The 18714-nt window shown below is 38.4% G+C and overlaps 1 protein-coding gene across 8 annotated transcripts in view; it reads left to right on the forward strand.

Annotated features, from left to right (window-relative positions):
- RBBP5 (RB binding protein 5, histone lysine methyltransferase complex subunit) overlaps positions 1-18714 on the forward strand; it is a 938867-nt gene that overhangs the window by 410484 nt on the left and 509669 nt on the right. The window lies entirely within an intron of this gene.

Consider the following 18714-nt stretch of genomic DNA (forward strand, 5'->3'; position numbering starts at 1 on the left):
TAGAGATGCAGTTTATTGAATTAGAATCCAGTGAGCCCTCTGGTAATAAACAACTTGCACATAGTCATTCTGCACCACAAGATTTATACCAGGCAAAGATGGGAACTCTTATTAATTTATTTATTGAGATTGAGATATACACACATTCAGTAGAACAGAGTATAAAATATATTTTATTATACCACTGAATCATCTCATTCAATTGGGTGATTAGCAAATGAATGACTATTGAGTTTCAGTCATAGTCCCAAAATTTCCTTTTCAAAAACAAGAATTCTATTCTGGTTTTTTTAAGCATTATACTTATCTGATACCTTGTGCATCCCAGATTGTTGGGATCATCTGAGGTGGTGCATGGCATGGGCATTCCATTTGGTGCAGTATTTTATCTATCCCATTCAACTGAACCTATTTCTTGTTTTGTTTTTATTTTTACTGCTATCTTACCCGTGCAGAAAAGCAGAGAACAACTTCCACAAATCCCTTCTAGAATAATTAACATACTTCTTAGTGCCAACCGTATTGGCTAGCCAAAGGGTTTCTGATGGAATTAGAAGAGCCCAGCACAATGCAATCCTCGCATCTGCTGTGCTAATCACTGCCAAAAATGCATCAGGATTTGTTTGCTGCCAGTGAGTTCTTTTGACAGAGTTCCAGCTTCTTTCTGAAGTATCTGATACACTGCTGGGCTTTGGAAACTTTTTCAGTGATGTTTTGGGGAGAGTGAAGTAAAGAGACAAAAGTACACAAAATAGTGTATTTATCTGAGATACTGTCCTGCAATTGCCCTTAGAATGGTTAAGGATCCTGCTTTCTAAAAGCAACTGTTTAAAAGATTGGGCAGTCCAACAGCTAAAGATAAAACCCCTACAAATTGGAAAAGTAGAGGCTGCCCATCGACTGTCAAGCATGCACAGATGTCACCTGCTCACAATCTTTTCTCACTATGGTGAGATGAATTTCAGTTTAAATGAAGGTAAAGATTCCCCCAAATTTGCCTCTTTAAATTAGCATTTGCAAGCATTATTTGTATTCTTTTCTGTCTTCTTTTGTGTGATGTAACCTAACTTCACCTAGGTTTAGTAGCCTCTGAACATAGTGATGGATTCATTTAGTTTAAACAATCTGATATGCCATGTAGTTCACTACTAATCTGATTTTGGTTTGATGTATCAATCAAGAAAGTTTACTAGTGATCCAGCCCTTCTTCTGCTTTAGAGAAATAAAAGAGAATATGTTGCTATGACAGTACCCCAGAAAGTGATAACCAGGATAATAGGACACGTTGTCCCTTTTAGGACAAGGCACAAATATATTTCTCTTCCTGGTGCAATATTTGCTGTTTTGAAACTGCATTGAAACTAGATGCAACATCTCTTCCAGAAGCAGATTTCCATAATCTGCAAACATCCCCCCCCACAATTATAGCACCATATGAACAAAGGGAAGCTCATCTCATTTGGAAGGCTTAGCCTTCATTTATCCAAATCAGAATATCAACTCTTTGCTACCACTTTTAATTCTGTACTCTTGATTCTGAAGGGGTCAGATAATATTCTTCATGGGCCAGTTTGGGGATCTGTCACAGTGGGGTCCTTGAAACTCTGGGAGGTTGATTGTTTTTTTGCAGATGTTTCATTACCAAACTAGGTAACATCATGATGCTACTAGTTTGGTAATGAAATGTCTGCAAGAAAACAGCCAAGTTCAGACAGCAACAAGTACTCTACAGTTCAACCCTGAAGTAGAACTTTTCTCTCCTATCTCTATCTCTCCTATCTCTGATCCTCAACCCTGCTCTAAAACCAATTTCCTTTGAAATCCAGATTCACCTTTTCCTTTCCTTTCCTTGCTGTTTGATCCATGCCTGGCTCTTAACAGCTATTCACAGCCTACTGCCCCAAAGTTGATGAAATATGTCAATAATTAATTTCTGGTCTGTTTAATAAACCTTCTGTCATTGGTGCAATAATGTGATCTTTTGGGTTTTAGGCCAGCTTCTTCTATGCAGCAAGATTTATTACCTCTTTCCCTAGAGCTTGCAGCCCTATGTAGGACTTTTATTTGGAATGAAAGAATTGGGACAAAGTGTTTCATTTCATAAAATGTCATATGCCAGGTGAAACCTTTTCATGTCTTCTTTAAAGGACACATTTTAAAACATCTCTGAAGATATGTACTTTTTTGCTCTCACTGGAGCAGGCCCTAAAATACATGAGTTATTTGAACAAAGCTTGGAACTGCTCTGTTCTGGTATTTGATTGTTTATCTGTACGCTCATTGTTCTTCTTCAAATGATCGTCTTTCTAGGTAAGCATAAACTAGAAAGAACCTGGAAAAAGAGAGTGCATTGACAAGGAGAGGAATATTTAAAGAATAATATAAGAGCCACTGATGAGAAATTCAAATTAGTACTAAGTGTACTAATATTAAATGCTTACACATTTTCATTATCCTCCAAACCAGTTCAGGCTGCTGATTGTGCTGATTAGTCCTCAACACAAGAGCCTTAAATAGCAAAAAAGATGAGAGAAAACTTTGAGCTTTATTAAGTACAGTCAAAGAGCAAAAGGTGCTAAACTAATAAAGGCTGGACCCCAGAGCCATTGTGGTGCAAAGCAGTTGGCCTGCTTCTGCATGCGAAGAGCTCAGATAATTCCAGGATGGACTTTATTCCTAAATATTCTTCCATCATATTTCTAGAAGCTGAATTATGATGAATCCAAATTCTTGCACTTTCTAAAAACACTACCTAGGGTCATACTGCCAGAACTGTGGGTACATTCTGAATATTTCTTTCCTCTTTCTTTTAACTATGATATGACATTTTCCTCTTTTTTGGCTACAGAATAAGTCTGCAGTTATGCCTGAAAAATATAGTAATCAAAAATCAAATTACATATTCTTTTGGAAAACATTTAGGAGGTGGCAGCATCAGCCAGAAAGAGCATTCTTTTTTGTGGAGTCCTTAATATTTTGTGAATTTGCTTGCTTGCTCGCAGATGTTTCGTCTAGCTAGGTAACCTCATCAGTACCAGTGAGTATGTCTTCCCCCCCCCTGCTTATATGCAGAAGCTTGCCCTGCTGCTGTTGATAGGGTAAGGTTTCCTTCTTGGTAATTCCTTGATTGAAATATTGTTTTTTGCTTAATTGCTTTCCTAATGTTAATCCCTGCTTATTTGGGTGTAGGCTGCTGGAGGGGACATGTTCTGGACTTTTTCTTTTCTTATTTCTTTCTTAGGTTTTTGTTGTCTCTTTGGAATGGTGTGTAAATATGTTTTATATGTAAAAAGGTAAAGGTAAAGGTTCCCCCGCACATGCGTGCTAGTCGTTTCCGACTCTAGGGGCCAGTGCTCATCTCCGTTTCAAAGCCGAAGAGCCAGCGCTTGTCCGAGGACGTCTCCGTGGTTATGTGGCCGGCATGACTAGATGTCAAAGGCGCACGGAACACTGTTACCTTCCCACCGTAGTGGTCCCTATTTTTCTACTTGCATTTTTATGTGCTTTCGAACTGCTAGGTTGGCAGAAGCTGGGACGAGTAACAGGCGCTCACTCTGCTACGCGGCACTCGGGATTCGACCCGCCAAACTGCTGACCTTCTGATCGACAAGCTCAGTGTCCTAACCCACTGAGCCACTGCGTCCCTGTGTTTTATATGTATTGATGGCTAATTTGTCTGAATGCCAAGCTTCCAGGAATTCTCTTGGGTTTTTGGATTTGGCTTAGTCTAAGATATTCCCAATTGAGACTGTAGATGACTCTGTTTCTGTGTTATTTTTGCTGTGCTAGTCCACTGCAATTCAAGTTTTTGCTTGGTAACAGCATAGGCTGTGACATCAGAACTTCCAAGATGAAGAATACAATGCTTTGACCTCTACCCCTTCCTATAATCCTCTACCCCTTACTAGGAAGAAAGTCCCTTGAGCTCAGTGGAGGACCTTTGGGATTGCAATATTATTTTCATACTTGATAATTAAAAATGTTGTATATATTACTTTTGTAAATTTCTTAGAATAGTTCATGAAAAAGATGGCAAGCACATTCATAACAAGTACGGATTATAACATAAGAATTATAATTAGTGCAGGTTTTTCGTTCACATTACAAAAGTGTCAAGGGAATTGGGAGGGTCAAGGAGGTAGAGAGACTGCTGCAAACTGCTGACTTTCCCAGGTTCTGCTGTTTTCCTGAATGCTGTTTGATTGCCCATTGTATCTGAGTAGAGTGTGGATCTTTCTGACCTACCTGAGGCAGCTCAAGAGCATGCTCAGATGAACGAGTAATCAGGGAAAGCAAAAAAGACTTTGCTGAAGGGTGTAATTTTTTTCTCTTTTAACTGAATATAGACCAGTATCAGGAAAGAAAAACACAAAGGGATAAGCAGGAAGCCAGATGAAACAAGAAGCTACAACAGAGAGGCTGTAGCTTCTTTTTCCATCTGGCCTCCTGCTTATCCCTTATCCCTCTGTAAGGTAAAGGTAAAGGTTCCCCCGGACATGCGTGCTAGTAATTTCCAACTCTAGGGGCTGGTGCTCATCTCCGTTTCAAAGCCGAAGAGCCAGCGCTTGTCTGAGGACATCTCCGTGGTCATATGGCCGGCATGACTAGACGCCAAAGGCGCATGGAATGCTGTTACCTTCCCACCGTAGGGGTCCCTATTTTTTTACTTGCATTTTTATGTGCTTTCGAACTGCTAGGTTGGCAGAAGCTGGGACGAGTAAGAGGCGCTCACTCTGTTATGCGGCACTCGGGATTCGACCCACCAAACTGCTGACCATCTGATCGACAAACTCAGCATCCTAACCCACTGAGCCACCACGTCCCTTATCTCTCTGTACAACAGAGCAATTGTCACTCAAAACCTCAAATGTTTCTATGCCAATGCACAAAGTAGGAAAAATAAATAGTAGAGAGAGCTATAGATCCTAATTCAAGGAAACAAATCATATGTGATAGGCATTGCTTGAAATTAGTGGTATGTTTATGTTTATTGGACTTATGATGGATGATACTAATGAATGGCACATAACAGGGAAGGAAAAGATTTGTTTAAAAAGGCGAGAACATAGCATTATGCATGAAGGAGGGATGGGGGTGGGAAAACAGCATTTGTCCAGAAATTCAAGAGTAGGAACATGGAAATCCTATTGAAAATATCTGGGTAAGAATACAAGAGAAACAAATGTGATAATATTTTGGGCCTTTTCTACAGACCTCTACAGAATGTAAAGATAAGGGCTTACAGTTTTAGATAACTAGTTCTTTTTTCCAAATAAGAATGTGATGGTGATTATGGGAGATTGCCATTATCCCAACCTTTGCTGGGAATTGAACTCTATAAGAATCAGAGTTCTAACATATGGTTGTCCTCTTTTGCTCTTTGACTTCATTTGTCAGCAGATGGGAAAGAGTATAAGAGTGTCTGTTATCTTCACCAACAGTGAGGAATTAGTTGAAGACTGGAAACTTGGAAGAAAGTAAGTACATAATCCTTCAATTTGTGATGTTGATATTGGATGGAGGAACTGAAAAGAAAGTGGATCTGAAGAATTACATAGACAAGCAAAGCCTTAATGAAGCCTCTAATGGAATTCTCTTTAATAAATTAGCCTGTGCTAGATGATGCTAATGTTAGGACTGCTCATTGCCAATTAAAGAATAAGCATTCCCAATGCATGCTTGTTACCACATCACTACAGCTTAGAGAGAAGTATTGTGTGGCATGCCATGTGGCTCTAATCTAGGCCTCATGTTAATTAAAGAAGTTAAAAGGATGACTTATAAGTTTGACACAAAGTTGGGAGCATGGTTAATACTGCAGAGAACTGAGAGACGATATAAACAGCTAGATGGACCTGAGCAGTGGATTAAAATGAATAGGATATAATTTGACCAGTTTATTTTTGAAAGGCAATAGTATACGATTAGGGAGACATGATTTCATTGGAGTACATATGAAAAGGCCCTACGTCTCCTTGTCAAATAAAAAATTAAGCAAAAAAAAAAGAAGAAGCAAATCCTATCTTGGGGTACATTGGCAAAAACATATGAATATGCCTTCATATTCATGAAGGCATTCTATTCTGCTCTAGTCAATGGAGAGCTATGTCTAATTCTGAGTAGTACAATCCAGAAAGGACAATGACAACTTGGAACAAAGGATCTGCATATGCTTCACCTACAGAAGAGATAACTGAGGAAAGATAGCAGTTATCAGCCTTAAAATATCTGAACATTTATGGGAATGGACTTATTTTGTACTGCTTAGGAGGGCAGGAACAGAACCAATAGTTTTAACTTATAAGACTTAAGAAAAAAAATATTTTTGTGAGTTATGAAATATGAATGAGCTGCCATATAAAGTGGTGAGTTCTTCTTCACTGGAGGTCTTTAAACATAACCTGAATGTTCATCTAATAAATGATGTTTAAGGTATCTTATAGTTCTATGAAATAAGCTGAAGGATATGTATGAAAATTCCTTAATTCATTCTAGTTGTGACACAGTATCTGACCTGATCATGACAGTTTCTCTGGATAACTTTAGGGATTACACAATGGACAATATGAGAACATTAATAGCCAGTAGTATAATATAAACATTTTTGGAATAAAAGGAATAAATAGAACATTAATAATTCAGACAGAGAGTAGAGTGCAATAGCCACTTGTTATATATTTTACATCATGTTACTGGGCAGATTTCTTATTGAATGAGAAAACCCAATCAGAAGTTAAATCTGGTTCCAGAACCTATCCATGATTACAGAATCCACCAGACTCCATTTTATCAAACAAATCCCATCAGACTCATCCTGCATAGCCAACGGTGAAACAGGTGGAGCTTACAGTATCTTGGCCTCTGTTTGCTAGGAATGATGAAAGCAATCTTATATCAAGGAAGATCATTGGTCTACCTAACTTAACTCTATTGACAACAGTCACTTGCCAGATTTCATAGCAAGTCTTGACCTGCCCCATAAAAATGTCAGAGATTGAATTACAAACTTTTGAACCTATAATTTTCATGTTTTATCACTGAGTTATGAAGGAATTAAAAATGGACAAAAGTTCTCTCTTAGCATCACTGCCATTGAATATTTCCAAAATTCTACATGGAAATGTCATGATAGAGACTTCTCAAATTATTTCATGCTGAAAGAACATAAATGTTAATAGTATTTACTTCAGTATAAACCTTTCTGCAATCTATAAAGCACATTTGCACATATTTCAAATTAATTATAACTAGCCAAGTTATGAGATTCAATTCCCAAGCAAGGCAGGCTATATTTTGTCAAACAGATATGCCCAACAAATGAGTTTCACCATGAAGTACTGTTTTAGTGCACAGCAGTAACTTGTGCAGAGTGTCAATATAGGTCTTGCATTTTGTTATATAGATACAAAGAAGCTATGACCAGCGGGGACCCATTAAATATTTTATTATGCCCTCAAAAATATAGCCACAATTCTAACTGTGCAATATCTGACTCTGAAATTCTGGTCTTTTGATTGCTGGAATTATTCTGGTATTGGAATTATGTTTCCTCTAACAGAAAGCATTTCCTTTTGGCCTTAGCCTATATAATATTTCTGTATATAACTCAATGAATTCAAAAGTAGCCTTTCACCTCAGTTCCAGGCTTCTGTTAAACAAAAGACATTTATTGTTCTACAGCATTGTCATAATTATTAACAATTATTTAAAATTCAAAGGTACAGCATTTCTAATTGAAGATTTATAGAACATCACATGTACATGTAAGGAAGACCAGTCTTTAGCTTTCAATAGACTGCCTTCATTGTAGATACACTGCACATGATAGTAATTGCTACACAGGGATTGGTGCAAACAAAGTTTCTAAAACCCACTTGTTCTGCTTTGTTTGTTTGTTTTTATTCTACAATTTCACTTCTTCTCCAGTTTTGTTCCACTCTTCCTCTGCTTCTTTACCTGCTTTACATCCTAGTGGAGATATTAAGCTTGCAGTCACCTCTCTGCCTTGATAAAACTACAAAACAGAGAGCCTGTGGCACCAAGTGGTAAAGGCTAGTAATGTTACAGTAATACTGGTAATACCAGGAAGATCATCATTATGGTGGTGGAGGGTAGTGAAGTAGAGGGAACAGGCAACATACACATTATTGTCAGAGTGTGGAACTTGTAACTTCACCGATACAGTTAGTCCTTGACTTACAACAGTTCATTTAGTGACCACTTACAACAGTACTGAAAAAAGTGACTTATGATCACCCGCTGCAAAGGTGTATTAATTGGATACAATAGCTTGATAACCAGCAGTAGGAGAGAGGACCTGAGCAAGTATAGTGCAACTTTACCTCCCTTAGATTGAATAGTATTGGCTTGAACAGTAGCTTACATACAAAAGAAAGGGCTAAAGGTAAAATATCTGCAAATGGGGGTCCAAATGGGCTCCTGATGGATCTCTCCTCTCTCCTAGAATGAACAACTCAAAATAGCGATTCCCAGCTTTGGATTTCCAAGGTTGGTGGACTTACAACAGTTGATTTAGTGACCATTCAAAGTTACAACAGCTCTGAAGAAAGTGACCATTTTTCACATTTATGACCATTGCAGCTTTCCCAGGGTCACGTGATTTGCATTCGGATGCTTGACAACTGGATTCATATTTATGATGGTTGCAGGGTCCTGTGGTCACGTGACCTTCTTTTGCCACCTTCTGACAAGCAAAGTCAAGGTGGTAGCCAGATTCACTTAACAACCATGTTACTGAGTTAACAACTACAGTGATTCACTTAACAAATGTGGCAAGAAAAGTCCTAAAATGGGACAAAACTCACTTCATAAATTTCTCATTTAGCAACATAAATTCTGTGCTCACTTGTAGTTGTAAATCGAGGACTACCTGTATATGTCACTTTATTGTTAGTTGTAGTTTGGGGGTTGCTGAGTAGTTCAACTATATTGCTACAGGTAGTCCTCAACTTAGGACCACAATTGGTACCAGATTTTCCAATTTTACAGTCTTTTTTGCCACAGTTGTTAAGTGAATCACATGGTCATTAAGTGAATCCAGCTTTTCTCCCATTGACTTTGATTTTTGGAAGCTGACTGAAAAAGTCGTAAATGGGAATCACCCACATAACTCTGGGATGCCGCAACCATTAGAAATGCATGCCAAGCACCTGAATTTTGATCACGGGTTTTGGCGATGTTGCGAGGACTAATCCTTAATCACTTTTTTCAGTGCCATTGTAATGTCAAATGGTCACTAAATGAATGGTTTTAAGTCAAGGTCTATCTGTATAACAATTGACACATAAAATAAAAAAAACAATCCGGTGCTTAGGACATTTGCTAAGGTTGATTAAAACCTAGGTGTCGTTTTACCTATACACAAGTTGTGCTTCAAGGACTGATGTGATTTTATGTGTGCATATTTGAAAGGGAATTATAATGCTGAAGGTTTTCAATGCTGTAAAGTTGCCAGGAAGGGCCAGTGCTGTAATTTCTTTTGGTGGATACCACTAACAGTATAGAAGATTTTGTGCTATACTGGCAGCTTAGATTCAGGTAAATAATTTCCATTGACTTGGAGCTGCAGAAGCTCCAAGGTTTGAAGGTTTTTTTCTCCTACTATGTGCTTGCTGAAGTTTATATTATAATAGTTATGATGTTAAATTTGCTGCTGCACAGTTTCATTGTTTTGCTACATCTCTCAAGATTGTGCTAAGAATTGCTGCTCAGTGATATTGTCTATGAATTAACTATTAAGATTATTTATATCCAGTGGTGGGATTCAGCCAGTTCGCACCAGTTCGGCAGAATCGGTAGCTAATTTTTTGTTGCCCAGGCCCAGAATGGACTTCCAGAAGTGGCATCCACACAGAGAACCGGTTGTTCACATATTTGAATCCCACTACTGTATATATCATATACTTCTGCTGGCATATCTCAAGTTGGAGAGGAGATATATAAGGATAACTTTATATTCTTATCTCTGTTACTTGCTAGTTGTTCGTTGAACAGTGTTGACTCTTAATTTGAAGAAATATTCTCTATGAATAAGGACAGGGGAGATCTGAAAGTTAGTAATTCCGGGTTTTTTTAGGCATTGATTAAGCTAAATTTTTATCAAAAGAGGAATAATATCTAAACATTAAATCTTGCCATGCATTCTTATTTTAGTGATTATAGTTTGTACCATACTGTGGCTGTATTCCTAAATACATTTATAAAAGAAGCTTTACTGATCTTCTTTACATGCTTTTTGTGCCAACAAGACTCCATTATGTGCCCTTTGGGGATCTATAATCTGAATGGAATACATCCATATGCTGGTTTTCCTATTGCTTTGTATTATGAGTTGGTGTTACAAATTCTCATTGTAAGAAACAACTGGGCGGAGAGCAAGTAGATGCAATTTTCCCTCGAGCTGGGGATACAGGGAAGGGAAAAATACATATCTTCATAAGTCTGAATATTTCCTGAATATTTCCTCAATTGGTTTAAGTGGCATGATTCATACGTGCAAATATTTTAGCTTCACTCAGAAGGGAACTGTCTGGAAGATAGTTAGGAGGACATATAGATGGAATTACAAGAAAAAGACCAAGGAAAAAAACATATGCTTTGTGTATAGGGCTATCAAATAATAAACAGAGGTCATCGAAAATCATTGAAACAATTCAAACTTAATGGGAAAACATGCAACATACATATTTAAAATGTATTTTGGTGACTCTCTGCCTTGATATGAGGACTCTGGAAGGACCCTTCTTCCTTTTGCATAGATTTTCTTCCTAATCCTTCTGAATTTAGACTCCATGCCAAGAAATGTTTGTTCAGTTTCCTTGCACACAATTTTCTGCTGACAACTCAAACTTTTTAAATGTAAAGTGGAGCTTGGCTCTCTTTGATTTTTTAAAGAAATCTGTGTTTCTAATATAATTATGTTTTAACTGCCATTTTTATTGTTTTTATGTGATTTTATTGTGATATTGATTCCTTGTTTGTAGATCAGAGGGGTTTTTTTTATTGTGGATTTTATTGTTAGCCTTGGGCTCTTTTTTATGGAAAGTCAGAGTATAACATATTGTTGAATAAACTAAACAAGAACAAAAATCAGGTTATATAAAATATCAAGAGCTCCCTTCCCTTTGCAATCTTGGACACAGATGTTTTTGGTTTACAGTGCTTATCACTGACCACTGGTCTTGCAGTCTTAGGATGATGGGAGTTATAGTCCAGTAAATCTTGAAATCCAAAGCTGGGAATTGCTATTTTGGATCATTCATTCTAGGAGAGAGGAGACACCCATCAGGAGCTCATTTAGACCCCTATATGCAGATATTCCATCTCAATTCCTTGGTTTTGTGCATAAGCTACTATTCAAGCTGATACCTGTAGTATCTAAGGGAGGTAATGTTGCATTACTTGATCAGGTTCTCTTTTCTACGACTAGTTATCAAGCTATTGTATCCAATTAACACTTCTTTGCAGCTGGAAAGGACTGACTAGCATAAAACTAAGCATCAAGCAGAAACCTTCCTTAGAGAAATTTCAACCAATGGCAAATATGAGGTCTAAGGTGCTCAATGCTTTGATATCATGCTGTTTTCTTCCATTGGGCATGCATGCAATACCTGATTAAAAGGAAGTGCATAACTTCCTCCCATAGAAGTGCAACTCTGATTAATGCAAATAATAGTCTAGCTATGAAGTTACTAGAATACCCCCTCCTGTGCATTTCTTGGCATTAGAAGTGCATCCTCCCTTTCAAGCTGTTCAACTGAGGCCAGCAGAGAGAAATTCTGCATCTAAGGATTTAATATGCTTTGGTCTCATTAAAATTCATTCCATGATCCCAGCTTTTTCAATACTATCTTTCAGTCACCAGGCAGTCTTTCTGGATTCTACAAGTTTGAATTCATAAAAATAAAAGTCTCATATCAAAGCAGGAGGGTTTCTCACTCAGATACACCCCACACTGTTTTTTAACTAGATGTCATGGAATTGGGCTTGACTCCTGGCTAAATTATGGTTAAATGTTTGTCATCTCTTCCTGTCTACAATGGCAAGCCATAGCTCTTCCAGAGACATTCCCTTGATCTTAATCCCATCCATCTGTCTTATCCATTCCCTTTCTCTCAACCTCGTCAAACATAGTAGCTTGTTCTAGTTCAACATCTGCTTGCATTATATGCCAAAACATTCAGGTTTCTGTTTGCTGATTATTGTCTCAAGTGAGCAGTCAGTTTTTATTTAGTTCAGAGCTGACAAACTGGTTCTTCTTTCAGTCCATGATACTTAACCACTGTCTGCAAAGCCACAACTCAAAGGCACTCATCTTCTTGCCGTTTCACAGTGTGCAACTTCCAGAGCCATACATTACCAGACTTCAGTGGATAATCAGTGTGCATGGGGGTGCCATTTGGGAAATGTGAAAAGTACTTTTGTGCTTTTCAAAATGTACCTTTCTTCTCACCACATAATTGTAAACTTGGTATATATCTGAAAAGATAGGGTACCCGGACATCCAAAGGAGATACTTTGATTTTCAAATGCAGGTGAATTCCAACATCCTCCTCTGTAGAGATTCATCTCTCTTTCTCACACCTTTCTGCCACATTTTAAACATACTCTTAAAAATGTAATAAGTTGTTTATAAAATTGTTTATAAAAAATGTGAACAAAATGTCGATATTTTCTGAAGCGTTTTGCTGATTGTAGGTGACAAACTCAGGTCTATTTCTGAGGATAATATCTAAGATGGCTTTAAGCAATTCTTGGGAGTGCTTTCCTTGTCTCCAAGGCAACCAGTTTGTAACACTTCCCCTGCGCAGGGTTAAAGAAGGAAGATAAGCTTCATGTTCTACAGCAATTAGATGGTGGCCCATCAGCTGTAACTGAATCCTCCTGCTATTAAATTTAAACCAAGAAATAGGAAAAGATAATTTCATTCTTTGGAGGGTTGTGAAATGGGCAGCTCACCAAGTTTAAAGTTAACAAGATTCCACGATTCAATGCAATCTCAGGTCTGCCTTTAGCAGACAGTAAATTTCTCTCAGTTCTCATCTACATGTCCTTCTAAAAGTGGTCTGAAGATCCCTGTGGCCAAATGAACTTTTTGGAGATTTTGTTGGGGTGGGGGGAGGAGGGGGGAAATCTCACGGCCAAATGCAAGGATATAAGCATGCAATCAGGGTTGAGGGAAAAAAAAAACCCTCTAAAGGTTTTGGAAGCACCTGCAAGCTAGCATATACGAATTTCAAAATATTTAAGAATAGGGAGGAGGATGAAGGAGGGTGAAGGAGATGGTAGTTGTGAAAAGGGGTGGTGGTATTCTTTCAGGTTCTTCAGGAGATGATAGCTGTGAGAGAGACAGCCAGACAAGATGGGGATTGAGAAGAAAAGCAGTGACCTTAGCAGCAAGGAGCCTAGGCAATCCAAGGTTGAGGAAAAGGAAGGAATCGAAATCGCTGCTGAAGATGTGGAGAAAAGTTAGAAGCATCAGAGGGGCAAAAAACCAAAGCTGTGCTGGAAAAGGCAGCCTTGCCACTACCACTGTAGTGCAAAACCAGGTGGTGGAGCTTGAGAGCTAAAGAGAATAGAAGGATGCTCTCGTCTTTTCTCCCTTTTGTTAGAGTAAAGGTTTTTCTGTGAGTGGCAGAAAAGTGATTTACATTCCAAAGCTGACACTTCAGATAAGCAGCTGGGGGGAGGAGGGAGGAGGGAAACTTAGTAGTTTGTACAGAAAGAAAACTGTTAAGGTTTTCTTTAAGACTTCACTTTTGCTTTTAGTTATACCGTGCAGTAAATATAACATTTCTTGCTTATCATCTTCGCAGTCACTTGTACAGAGACTTAAACTACATCATTTTGTGACTATAGGTAAAGGTAAAGGTTCCCCCGCACATGCGTGCTAGTCGTTTTCGACTCTAGGGGCCGGTGCTCATCTCCGTTTCAAAGCCGAAGAGCCAGCCCTTGTCCGAGGACGTCTCCGTGGTCATGTGGCCGGCATGACTAGACGCCAAAGGCGCACGGAATGCTGTTACCTTCCCACTGTAGTGGTCCCTATTTTTCTACTTGCATTTTTACGTGCTTTCAAACTGCTAGGTTGGCAGAAGCTGGGACAAGTAACAGGCGCTCACTCTGCTACGCGGCACTCGGGATTCGACCCGTCAAACTGCTGACCTTCTGATCGACAAGCTCAGCGTCCTAACCCACTGAGCCACCGTGTCCCTTTTAACTATAAACAGATTTAAATAGAAATAAGTAATCTTTAGTTAATCATTTGGCTCCCTGTGTGTCGGCACCATTTCTTACTCTTACCTTCTCTGGAAGGACACGTTCTCTGGCTTCACCTCATCCCCAGGCTATTGATGTGATGTCCATAGTTTACTGCAGCTAGGATAATTAAGTGATGTTTTTCATCTTCTCCCAGTTGAAATCTTGCTATATGCATGATTATTGGTATTTTGGTCATAGCTCTGGTGGGAGGCTGGGATCTACCCAATCCTATTAGCCATTTCTACCTACTTATCCTCTTCCTTCTTGTCATTAAGCACTGCCTTCCATGGCTGCCTTCTTGGGTCACACTGCTGGAGTGACAGGACATCTGTCTTCTTCAGGCAATTTCCTCAAAGTTTTTCTTGAATGTATGAATAACTACAAATTAACATCAAAGGGCACAGAACTTTTCTGCATAACCATGTTTGATCTTCCTAGACCTAGTCTTTTAACAAATACTAAATATTCTGGTCTCTTCCAAAGGTCATATCAGAAGCCTTAACACAAAGATCTTCTCCCTCTGTCTAATGAATAATCAGGTTTGCAATATGCTTTAAATTTGGGCTCTAAATTAATATAAATATATGTCTTCTTTTACCCCATATTTTGGAATCTTTTCTTTTAAAAAACAACAACACATACAAACAAAAAGGTATGTGCAGTCATATCTGACTCTAGGCACTAGTGCTTATCTCCATTTATTAGCTGAGGGAGCCAGTGTCGTCCAAAATCATTTATGTGATCATGTGGCCAACATGACTATACACCAAGATGCACAGAACACTGTTTCCTTCCCACCGAAATGTATATGTATCTATTTGCATTTGCATGCTTTCAAGCTGCTAGGTTGGCAGGAGCTAGAACAAGTAATGTAGGCTCACCTCATTGCAAGGCACTCGGATCTTGAACCCAGGTTGTCAGCTGGAAATCTCAGCATCTTTAACTGCATGGCCACCCTAAAATTTGCCAGCTCAGCAGTTCCTTTTTATTGAAAGGAGTTGATCCTTTATGCTCACAGTTCCTCCTATCTTGTATTGCAGGAGCTACAATATTGTGATTAGCAAAATTAAGTTAAGTCCTGTTTAATCACAAATCAGAGGTTTGGCACAGGGAAAGCATTGTATTAGACTCATTACCATACAAAGAACAAGTAAGAAAGATACCTGTATCTAAATCAATGTATCTTATTGCCAGTCCTTGCTTCTTTTAGACTATGTAGAGCAGGAGTGTATAACTTATGTTACTAGGGAAGCTGTCTGTGTTAGACTTTGTGTGGCTTCCCACAAAAAAAGGTAGGGCCAGGACCCATTTGGGGGAATATCCAGGAATTATAAGGTTAAAATTGGTGCTTAAATATCTGCAAAGTTTAAGACAACCCTTTTGGTCTTTAAATCCCCAAGTTTCCCAAAATGCAAGAGAATCAGACATTTTAGTTCCACCCATATGAAAAGAAAAAAACACACATTTTTTGCATCCTGATGTAGAAGAAAAAAGTAGACACCAGAGATATATGATATGCAAAGTTTTCAAAGACACAGGCACTTTGAAGAATATATTTTCAATCCAAAGCCCAACAGAGTCCCTATTTACTAAACATAATTCATTCTCTTTGTTTATAATGTGAAGCATCTGAAGATCCAAATGCAACTTATCAGAGAGTCAGAATGCTTCACCATTCCAAATGGGTTTTGCCTGGCCAAACATAAATTGCTAGGGTAGAACTGTTACTGATAAAACATTCAGCATAGCTATAATTTGTGGACTGTTATATGCAGGGAGCCTCTTTATGCAGAGATGACAATTGTGCTACCTGTCAGAAGGAAAGTTCATTTTCCCCAGATTATTAAATAAGGCCATTAAGAACAAGACAGATCATCAGTTTTATTCCGGGTTAGATCCTCAGCCAATATAAATCAGAATGATGGGGCTGAAAACTATGGTAGATGCACTTACATTAGCACATAATTGAAGATTCCATTTTGATAATTTCTATGCAAACCTGACTTTGACCATGTCACTAGATTTGGACAGATATATGCATCTTTCCTTTTACAGTAATAGTGGTAGATGAAGGAAAAACAACAACCATTAGCAATCAATTACTTGACCAACATAAAATTGAGGCAAGTAAAATAGCTCCATTTTGCAAATGTTTTATATAATGAGTAGGGGAGGGGTATCCAAACCCATCCAATTTATTTGATAGTTGTGCTAGAATCCAATTAACATTGAACACAATTAGTGAAACTTTCTTAAAAATGCCAGTCATTAATAGTATCATTAAGTCACATATTAAGGTTAAGAAGCCATGATTCTAATGAGATTAAAATGTGAAACTCTTCTGTTTGCATTCAGTTTCTTTAGTGTGAGGAAATGTTGTTCCTTTTTCTCTGACCAGAATGTAGAAACAACTGTAATGCATGAAATGCCAATTATCAGATGGGGGATGTGGGAACACAAGTAAAGTGGTTTAGCAAATCCATGTCAAGTCTCTCTTTTTCCAAGGTCATAATGACAGTATGTTATTTATTTTTTGTCTCTTCTAAAATTTGGATGGACAAAGTAGCAAAATCAAGTACTAGAGATGGATCAAACGAATGTGGTCAGAGCAACCCACCCAAACGATAAGCTAAAACTGCAAAGAGAGAGAGAGAAAGAGATGGGAGGAGGGGAAGAGATTCTCTTTGAATTTTGCACATAACATAGATTTCAAACTTTATGGCATTTTGATATCTATTTAATTAATTTATTAATAGTTTCAAGGCTTAAATATTTCCCAACTAACACTCTTAGCATGAAAAGGAACAGTAAGAATTCTACTGTATCATGTGTATTCTCCTTGCATTGATGGAACATGTTTCTTTGTGGGCAAAACATATGTACATAAACCTCTGCATTATCCAGAATCATTGATCGGTAGATCCTCAGTCTTTGCATTAGGGCGTCAACCTTGACCTCCCACTATCTTCAATCCCTACCTTATAAATAAAAATATTACCTATTGATTTAAGTGGAGACAGATCAGAATAGATTTATCCAACTCTGGAACACACAGTGATCAAGCAGATGCCACTGGCTGATGTTGTGGGGCTTCATAATTGCGATGGGAGATCACAACATCTAGAGTGCCCAGAGTGGTTTCCAAGGTGATTTATATACTACTTTACAGTGCTTCACAGCCTTCTTTAAGCAGTTTACAGAGTCAGCGTATTGCTCCCAATCTGGGTCCTCATTTTACCAACCTCGGAAGGATGGAAGGCTGAGTCAACCTTGAGCTGGTAAGACTCAAACTGCCAAACTGCTGCCAGCCAGGAGTCAGTAGAAGTAGCCTGCAGTACTTCATTCTAACCATTGCACCACCAGGGCTCTTTAAGAAGAAGGTATGGTCAATAGACAGTGGAAAGCCAGGAACCAGAATTGATAGTGAGGTTGATTGGGCTGATTAGAGATCTGGTGATAGGAATAGCTGCTGGTCAGTGGCACTTTGCATTGGATTGGAGTGCCATCAATCAGATGTTGAAGATTTGGCAGCACAGTAGCAACAGCAGAGCTGCTGGCAACTCTCAGCCAGGTAGTAGCAAAGGCAAGTCTGCCTACAAGGATCCCAGCAACAGCATCCTCTGCTTGGTAGTAAGGAAAGAAACATGAAATAACTTCTATGTGTAATAAATTCTATGTTCTATGTCAAGTCTTAACATAAGATCCATGACACTACACAAAATCATTCACCTTTATTGAAAAAAGGAGCCACTTTTCAGATACATTAGTGGAGATAAATTGATGGTCTGTTCATTGTATTTATTTTGTAGAATTCTGCTTTATAATCTTCCATCAATCTCAGTGGAGCACTGACTGATACAATCTCTTCAAGTAAAAACTAATAAAAGAAAGAAAAGAAAATAACTGGGGATGACTGGTTTTGTGTTCTGGAATGCTCAACAATCACAATTGCAGCAGTAACCAAAAGTGAGAACAACAGGAGAACAGTGGTCATCATGTTGGAAGGCTTGAAGATTTATTTTTTTAAATCTAGTCCAATTCTTGGAGGTTGCCTGGACAACTCCCTGCAATTTTGTTGGCAAGGTTTTTCAGAAGTGGTTCTCCATTGCCTTGGGCTAAGAGAAAGTGACTAGTCCAAGACCATCCATCTAGCTTTTTGACTAAAGCAGGACTAAAATTCACAGTATTCTGGTTTCTAGCCCGAAACCTTAACCACTACACCAGGGAAGAACTTTCAAACTACAGCCCAACTAAATAGGTGAATGGTTTGGTCAGATCTATGGTTAAATGGAAGTGCCTATCTTCTCTTTAGGTGAGAGCTGGGGTGAGAAGACAAGCAACCATTTAGGTTGCCCAGAAAACTGGATTGTTGTTGTATGCTTCCAGTTACACTAATGAGAACAGGTGGGAACCAGGGATGTGAGGTAGTGTGATATG

This window comes from Vipera ursinii (assembly GCF_947247035.1).
Source record: "Vipera ursinii genome assembly, chromosome: 3".
Taxonomy (NCBI): Eukaryota; Metazoa; Chordata; class Lepidosauria; order Squamata; family Viperidae; genus Vipera; species Vipera ursinii.